The following is a 10007-nucleotide window of genomic DNA, read 5'->3' as shown; positions in this document are numbered from 1 at the left end:
GGAAAGTTTTTAATCTTAGAAAACAGGATATCTTAATGATCCTGCATGATCATGGCTTCCTTAAGATAAGGAACAATGAAAATACAGCCTAGAAAAAGATTTTTTAGAAGCATAGGCATTTTGTTACAGGGCCAGCATTTTGACTAGCCTGATTATCAGATAGCAATATTAAGCAAATAAAGCTTAATATCTGTCAGTGATCAAAACAGCTACTTGCCCAGACCAGTTTCAAAGGTCTATTTGAGAAGGAAAGGAAAGAAGGAGGGAGAGAGGGTGGGTGGGAGGGAGGAAGGAAAGGAGGAAGGAAGGAAGGAAGGAAGGAAGGAAGGAAAATGGATCCAGTGAATGACACTGTAGAGCAAAGGTCCTTGATTTGGACTGTGATATTAGCCAGAAATAAACGTTCATTTTTGTTCAGCCCCTGATACTTTAGGATTGTTTATTATAGTAGTTGGCCTCTTTGAGTAAAACTTCATTTGTACTAAAACAAGGAGCTCTACCCTAATTATTATCTGAGCAAGAATAATATTTCTAGATAGAACAATGGGAGTAACACGGAGAGTAACCATTGCTTATTCATTTCTAGTTGATAAAGGAGAATAATTTTGAAAAATGTTAGAACAATCTAGACAGTTTCCCTACCCTACCCTGCTTCCTCCTTCAATCTTCAAGGTCTACAGGTAAGATAAACAAAAATTAAATTTGAATTTTATGTTTCTATTGTTTATACCATGGGAAGTAAACCATTGCCTGGTCCAAGCCTGACTGTGAGAAAGTTAAACTTTCACGATGGTTTTATAACTACACAATTACATTAATTTACTGCTCTGACCTAGGCCTTTTTTTAAATTCTGAGAACCTTATCTCTTTTTTTTGCAGCTATACAGAGAAACAAGAGAAAGCCACAGGGTCAATGTTTATTTATTCCAAGTCAAGTTGGCTTAACACAAACTTTCTGTTCCTCTCTTCCTTCACTACTAATTGAATCTTTAACAGTAGCTTCCAAATGATAAATAATATTTTATCATCACAGAAATCTTCACAGAAAGTGAATAACTTAGGAGGCTTCATGATTGCTTTTTTTCCCGTGTTTTAAGTGTTTTCCATGGTGATTATTTTCATCATTGCCTTTGTTCCAGTCTTCTAATAAGGAACACAGAGTTACACAAAATGGCCTCACTGAGAAATAGGATGTCAGGCAAGAAGAAATAGGTGCATAATTGAAGTTTTGTAGCTGTTAAGAGATTGAAGGGCTCAAAAGATATTTTACTATTATTGGCATGGTTAAGATGACTTGGATGTTTTGGTTCTTGAACTAAATAAAATAAATGTACAATGTGTCAGTAGTTCCAAACAATGATTCAGTAGTTCCAAACAATGATTCTGCTTTTATTTCTGCTCCACTGAGATGAGTGACTTTAGTGTCAGTGAAAGTTATGACAAGGTTAGAAGGGAGACTGATTATTTTGGGGTGGGAAGGATGATGTTAGAAAACCGAGATTCACAGTTGGCAAAAAAAAAAAAGAAAACCAAGATTCACAGAACACAAATCTGCATGTCACTAGACATTAAAATTATACCTGGGATCATAACAAATATTAATTGATTGAATACTCTATGCCTAGCATTGACTCAGTAACAAATAATATGGGGAAATCCTTCCCTATAGATAAACAAAACTATAATAAGAATTTCAGAATACTTTGGAAGACACTGAATTTACTTAGTTTTAATTGTGAAAGGCTTATTTTACAAAGGCTTATTTTAATTGTGAAAGGCTAGTAGCTAAAGTCACGTGCAGCATGAGTTGTAAGATGAAAGAAATCCATGATTCCATTCTTTGTTAGCTTGTCAAATATAATTATGGCTTTAGTTTTCAATTATATTTCTGGAGGAAAAGAAAAATATTTATTGATTTTTAAATTACTACTAGTAAAATGTACAACAGTTATATTTTTATGCTGAGAATATTTTAATGGTGACTTACGTTTGAAAATTTCAGACAACACAAATACATATTTCTTTTTTCTCTTGGCACATTGAAATAATAGTAAAACAAAACAAATAGCACAGACCACAACAATAAAGAATATCAAATGGAGGCCATGAAAAAATGAGAAATGTTAGTAAATTTCTAGAAGACAGAAAACAGTAGAAACAGTGTTGACTGATAACATGAGAAGCCACAGTCTAGTTGACAAGCAAAAAGTGTTGTAACCAGTGAGCTGACTGAACTGCCTACCAGGTTCCAGAAGGCAGGAGTGAGAAGTCGGGTCAAATGTGAAATCACAGGGGTGATTGCCCATGCCTATCCGGGGTTCTACCATGTAAATGGGGTGACTGAAGATCGCTTCACTGTTTTAAATAAAACAGCATTTTATGGATGACTTGGGCAGAAATAATGGACATTAGTGCCCCCATTCGCATTCTTGCACTTAAGGGTTCTCCAGCAAAATGATCATGTGCCAAACCCTTACCCAGAAGATAGGAAACAGAAAAAATAAATAAATAAATGGAGCTAAGAAACAGAGAACCAAAATTCTAATTAAAGTCTTCAGAGACATCAACTATATTTCAATTAAAAAAAAAAAAACTTCAGTGAGAGAGTAAAAAAATGTATTGCATCCATTAAAAAACATACAGTGAAAAATAAGTAATCACAAAATAAGCAGGGCTTCTTGGAAACTAAAACCAAAATTTAGTAAGATTGAAAGATAAATTTGAAGAAATTTCCCTGAATATAAAAGATAAAAATAATAGAGGTAAAAGTATGAGAGAAAATATATGAGACAAGAAAGGATCAACTGTTGGAAATTTCAGAGAAGGATATCAAGAATAACAATAATATTAATAAAGTAAATCTTCTCGGAGTTAAATGCCTTGACATTAGAGAGGACAGAATCATAAACATAATGAAGGAAAAATTTTCAACGCTTAGATATACTGAGGATATCTTAAAATTTTCCAAAAAGACCCTCCAATAACACACACACACACACACACACACACACACACACACACAACACTGTAGGTGAGCCCCGGCATCATTGCTCATATAAGACAATAAATGGAGTTGTGTTTTCATGGCACTATGTGAACAATGATTTTCAACCCAGAATGCTTTTCACTATAAGAATTTTGGACTAATGGACTTCTATTTTGTAGTTTTAGTCATTTTTAAAAATTGAGATGACTGTAGATTTGCATCAGTTACGAGAAAGAATACAGAGAGAACCCTTGAACACGACTTTGCAAACTATAGTAGAATATCCCAAACAGGATATTGACACTGACAGAATCCAAAAATTTTATTCATAGTCCTCCCGTTGTTTTACTTACATTCATTTGTGTGTGTGTGTGTGTGTGTGTGTGTGGGTGGGTGCACGTGCATTAACTCATACATAGTTTTGTCACTTTATTGGTTCATGTATCTACCACTGCAGTTAAGATATTAAAGAATTGCAATACCACAAGGATCCCTCAGGTTTCCCTTTATGACTAAACCCTCTACTGTATTCACTCCCATGCCCATCTCTAATGCCTAGCAACCATTAATCTCTCCTCCACTTCTAAATGTTGTAATTTTGAAAATGTTATATACATGGAATCATACAGTATATAAGTTTGGGTTTTCTTTTACTCAGCATAATTCTTTGAAGATTGTTCCCAGTTGTGTGTATGGATAGTTTATTCCTTTTTATTGTTGAGTAGTAGTAGTCTGTTACAGATGTACCACACTTTGCTTAACCAATTTTTTTTTTTTTTTTAATGAAAGCTTATTTATTTATTTATTTTTGGCTGTGTTGGGTCTTCATTTCTGTGCGAGGGCTTTCTCTAGGTGCGGCGAGCGGGAGCCATTCTTCATCGTGGTGTGCAGGCCTCTCACTGTCGCGGCCTCTCTTGTTGCGGAGCACAAGCTCCAGACGCGCAGGCTCAGTAGTTGTGGCTCACGGGCCTAGTTGCTCTGCGGCATGTGGGATCCCCTCAGACCAGGGCCCGAACCCGTGTTGCCTGCACTAGCAGGCAGACCCTCAACCACTGCGCCACCAGGGAAGCCCACTTAACCAATTTTTTGACTATTGAAAATAAAGCTGCCAAAAACGACTGTGTACAGGTCTTTGTGTGAACATAATTTTTATTTTGATGGGATAAAAGCCCAGAAGTTCGATTTCTGACATGTATCGTAGTTGGTTATTTAGTTTTCTAAAAACTGCCACCAAATTGTTTTCCAGAGTTTCTGTACCATTTTACATTCCTATCAGCAATGTATGGTCCAGTTTCTCTACGTCCTTATCAGCATTTGTTGTTGTCACTAATTTTATTTTTTAATTTTAGCCATTCTTATAAGAATTTAGTGATATGTCATTGTAGTTTTAATTTACATTTCTTTAATGACTAATGACGCTAAACATCATTTCATATGTGTATTTGCCATCTATATATCCTCTTGAGTAAAATATCGGGTCATATATTCAGCCAGTTTTCTAATTGGAATTTTTTTAATGTTCAGTTTTGGGAGTTATTTATATATCCTAGGCACTAGTCCTTTGTCTGGTATATGGTTTTCAAATATTTTCTCCCAGACTGTAGGTAGTCTTTTTATTCTCTTTATATGAGATTTCACCAAGCAAAATATTTTAATTTTGATGAGGTTCAATATATCTATATCAATTTTCCCCATTATGGATTATACTTTTTGTGTCAAGTTTAAAAATTCTTTTTTAGTCCTAGACGCTGAAGATTTTTTCCTTTGTTCTTTTCTTTCATCACTTGGAAAATAGTGTGCCCTTGCCTCTGGCCTCCACAGTTTAAAATGAGAAATTCATTACGATGCAAACTGTCCCTTTAGGTAGGGTGTCATTTATTTTGGCTGCTTTCAGTATAATTTTTTCTCTCTCTTTAGTTTTCAAAAGTTTAATTGTGATGTGTCTTAACATGGATTTCTTTGTATGGAATTTGCTCAACTTCTTTGTGGGTTTGTCTTTTACCAAATTTATGAAGTTTTCAATCATTATTTTTTTAAATCCTCTTTTAGTCCCAATTTCTTTCTCCTCTTCTTCTGGGACTTGAATAATACAAATATTGAGTCTTTGCTCATTTTTGTTGTTGTTGTTTTCTGACTATTTTCTCGTTATTTTTCAGATTGCATCAATTATATTGTTCACCAATGCATTCTTCTGTCATCTCTACACTACAGTTGAGCCCATCCAAGACCTTTATTTTTCCTGTTACGGTAATTTTCATTTTTATAATTTTAGTTTGGTTCATTTTTATAACTTCTGTTTCTTTGCTGAGATTTTCTATTTTTTTAATTTGTTTCAAGAGATTTTGTAATTATTTATCAAAATATTTTTATGACAGCTGCTTTAAAAGTCTTGTCATCTAATTCCAGCATATGATTCATTTTGGTATTGGCATTAGTTCATTGCTTTTTTAAAATTTAAGTTGTGTTTTCTTGGTTCTTGCTATGATGGTTTTTTTGTTTCTGTTTTTGTTTTGTATCCTGGACATTTTGTATTATGTTAGGAGAATCTGGGTCCTATATAACTTTAAAAAAATTTTTAGCAGTCAGATTTAGCACGCAGGTCTTGGCCTACATTTGTAGCTGTAATACCAACGCCAGTTTAATTATCAGGGTCTTTTGGTATTATCTTGACCTACCTGGTTTAGCTGTTGTTATTGTGGCTCCAACTGTTCCCTGCTGGTGCTGCCTCAGGGTGTATAAGGGATTTCCCTAGGCCTGACTGCCAGGTATCTCTCAGTGGGTGAGGGTGTAGTGAGATTCCCCTACCAGTGCCTTTCTTCCATGGTGTTTCTGGGTGGGAGAGAAGAGTCTTTTGCTTACAGGGACATAGGTGTTTCTCAGACTGAGCTTCTTGTTGTAGCTGAGTCCCTTGCCCCACCTGCTTAAACCAGTGTCTTTTGGAAGGGAGGGACAATCTGTATCCCACTGAGATGAAAATCCTACCTGGACCAGGCTGCTTGCTCTGACTTTGTTCCTTGTGTGGGTTCTGCCTGACCTTCTGGTAACTCTGGGCAGGGTAGGGACTAAGTCATGTAGGGACTAAGAGGCTTCCTGGACCAGGCCACCTGCCCTATCTTGTCTCTTCTGCCGTCTCTGCCTGCCTATTTTGGTATCTCTTTGGAGGATGAGTGGAGTTTCAGGCCTGGTGGGGAATGAGAGAGCATCCCCTGGCTTTTTGTTTCTGGTAGTGCTCCCAAAATGATCCTCCTTTCTGGTGGTGTCAGGCTCCCCTGATGTTGTCAGAGGGACTTCTCTTTGGGGAAGAGTGACCTGCTTTCTGTTGCTAGGTTAGGATTTGGGAAATGCTGGATCTGGGTAGCCTTCTTCTGTCGGGTGAGGGTCACAAAACAAAACGCACTGCCACAGTTGTGCTTGTTCCTCCAGTCCTGGTGTCCTAAACCAGCTGACCTTCTTCTTACAACCTTTCATAGTTGTTTGCTTTTTGTCTTGTACCCTTTCTGGGGTATATAGTTGTCTTTAGAGGAGAGATGCAGGGTAAAAGGATTTTATACCATCTTGTCCAGATCAGAAGTCTCTTAATTGACTTTTTAGCATGTATTGAAATTATATAATAATTCAAAAAAATCATTATTTAAAAGAGTAGTTGAATTATTTTTGGGGGGGAAGTAATTAACTTTGATCTGTTTTAAATCCTATATATATTTTTTTAAGTCCACATGGTTTTCTAGCTCCTTCTAGTGCTTTCTTAGATTAAAATTTTATACTGAAATAACAGTAACAGCTATCGTCTTTACAAAACCCATGCAAGGTAAGCAATGTTTTACTCTTTGAAAGAAGAAAAAACACTGAGCCTAGAGAGATTCACTGAATTGCGAGGAGTATGAGGCTAGATAGTGCTGTCGTGGACTGAGACTCAAATTTAGATCCATAAATCTTAATAAATTGTTTCTTTCCTTATATCCCAATTTCATGATTTTAGACTCAGACTTAAAAGCCCATGTAGACTTATAGGAAAATATTCACCTGGAAAGCCTCAATATGCATGAGTTTTGTTTTATTTTTTAACTAGATCTATTCAGTGGGAGTATGAAACTGTAAAATGTGGTTTGAAGTCACATTCAGATTTTTCTACTTCCTGTCAAGAAAATCTTGGATAAGTCACTTAATCTTTCTGATTCTCAGTTTTCTTATGCATAAATTGGATTTAATAATATATACCTCATCATGTCATTGTAGTGATTAGCCAGTAAACATTGCAAAAACACCTAGAATGATTCCTGACACATAAGGGGCATTGACTAATAGCACTCAATAATGATATATTGCTATTGATTTTATTATTACTATTGATATAATGGTGATAATAATAATGATGAAGAAGAATAGGAGGAAGAGAGGAAAGGTTCTTCAAAAATGCTGAGACATAGAAGGGAAATGTTCTAGCCTAACAAATCAACTAGAGTTAATTATGTGAGTGTGGATGAGATATGAGAGAATTGGAATATATAATGAGAAAAGGTATAGGGGAAAATAAAAATAATGTTCTAGAGTCAAATCACATTTTTATCAACAGTCACTTTCCATGTAAAGGCAGAAAATGGAAAATCACATTGGGAATTCAAGAGAAAGGAAAAGTATGAATTGACCACAAATTCTCATTCACAAATTTGTGAATTTGAATTCACAAATTCTTATCAAGAACTAGTTAGAGGCAAAGAATGGATCACTGGCTCGGCTTTACAACTGTGGAAATTTCATGCATATCCTAAGTTAAGTCTGCAAAAGTGAAAGGCACCACTATCTTGGAAGAGCTGAAACAATTTAACAGTATTTCCATTAAATGAAGAACTGAAATTTAAATGCAGTTGGCAAATGTAAATGGGGAAAATAATATCCAAAATCTGTGATTGCTTACAGAGATCTTATGCAAATGCCCATCACTGACACATATTAGGATTTAAATGGAACATTGGAAATCATCTGATCTAATAGAATTATTTTACTGATCAGGGAACTAAGGCTAAAAATGAGCAAGATAAAAAATGTGGCATTTCCCATTGGTGCAAATTGCTGAAGGAAAAGAGAAATAAAACAAAGTACCCGATTTCTGTAATCAAGTTCACTGATAACATGAATTACAGAAGTCCTTTCGTAAAAGTGACAATATTGAGGTACCAATCATGCTGATACAGATATCCTGAAAGTAGACTGTAAATAAGTTATGTTCCAATATATAATGAAATTTTCCTTAGGGTATTTCAAGGTAAAAATGAACAAGTTAACAAATGAAGACCACTTTGCAATTGACTTCTTCATAAAGTAAATGATTATTTCTTAATGTGACAAATTCTAAGTGATCTCTTACAAAATTTTAATCTTCATATTTATTCATTAAACAAACATGCACTTGATATATGCAATACATTTTGGACATGGAACATACATAATGGTATATGGCCCTATTACATAAGAAAGTAGCTTAACAACTACTAAAAGATGCATCGTAACTATATAATGTTTACTCATACGCTTCCATTCCATTTCCATAAAAGAGAATGAAACAAATGCTAAGCTTGTGCTGGGGACATAGTGTTAGAAAAAGGCTTTCCAAAGAAGTTGATTTCCAAGTATGGCATAAAGGATACATACAGATTCGATGGTGGAGATGGAAGGAGAGAAAGGTGCTTCAGACATGAGCAGAGCATGGGGATATAGAAGTAATTGTTTAAATAACCTAAAAATTGGGCTGGGGTGATGGAAATTCAAATGTCATGGGAGTAGAGGCCATTGATATCTGAAATAATGCCAAAATTCTAGGTTGGAGCCAGTATTTAGAACAATTTGATGCCATTTTTAAGAGATGGGATTTATTCTAAGGGCAAAGAGAATCCACAAATAGTTTGTGAAGAAGAGATGGCAGTCTGATTATTGGTTTTAGGGGACAGCTGACAACTACCCAGTGAATTGATAGGAGAGGGTAGAAATTGAAGACAAGTGTCCATTTGGAAGTCTACAAAACAATTCAGAAATGATCCAGAAATCGTAAGGACCTGAATTCAAATGTTTACTGTGGGAAAAAAATGAATGGGTGGCAAATGATACCATCCAGAAAGTAAAAAGATAACCTACAGAATGGGAGTGAATATTTCCAAATTATACATCTGATAAAGGACTTGATAAGCATATATAAAGAACATTTAAAATGCAATAATAAATGATAACCAAGTTAAAATATCAGAAAATTATTTGAGTAAACATTTCCTTGAAGAAGATATATAAATAACCAGTGAACACATTAGGCACTGCAGAAATGCAAATCAAAACCACAATGAGACATGGCTTCATTTCTACTAGGATAGTTATAATCAGTGAGACAGATAATGGCAAATGTTGGTAAAGATGTGAAGACACTAGAATTATACCTTGCTAGTGGGCATGTAGAATGTTGCAGCCATTTTGGAAAAAAGTTTGGCAGTTCTTCAAACATTAAGCGTAGAGTTACCATAAGACTCGTCAATTCCAATTCTAGGTATATACCCAAGAGAAAGGAAAATGTGTTCTCAGTATATACCCAAGAAAAATAAAAACATACGTCCATGTAAACATGTGTACATGAATATTTATAGCAGCTTCATTCATAATAGCCCAAAAGTATAATAATCAAAATGAATGGATAAACAAAATGTGATCTATCTATACAGGAGAATATTATTTGGAAATAAAAGGAAGTACTAATATGTATGACAACATGATGTAACATCGAAAACATGTTACATGAAAGATGCAAGTCAAAAAAAGAAAGACTGCATATTGTATGATTCCATTTATATGAACTCTCCAGAAGAGTAAAATCTATAGAAACAAATTAGATTCATGGTTTCCCAAGAGAGGAAGGATTGAGAGGAGAGTGAGGAATGACTACTAATGGATGCTGTTTTTTGGTGGAGTGACAAAGTGTTCTAAAATTGTGATGATGGGTTGTACAACTCTGTAAAAATACTGAAAAACAGTGAATCTTACA

This window comes from Neophocaena asiaeorientalis, unplaced genomic scaffold (genome assembly GCF_003031525.2).
Source record: "Neophocaena asiaeorientalis asiaeorientalis breed wild unplaced genomic scaffold, Neophocaena_asiaeorientalis_V1.1 scaffold11, whole genome shotgun sequence".
Classification (NCBI taxonomy): Eukaryota; Metazoa; Chordata; class Mammalia; order Artiodactyla; family Phocoenidae; genus Neophocaena; species Neophocaena asiaeorientalis.
The sequence above is the reverse complement of the archived record's forward strand: the minus strand, read 5'-3'. Positions refer to the sequence as shown.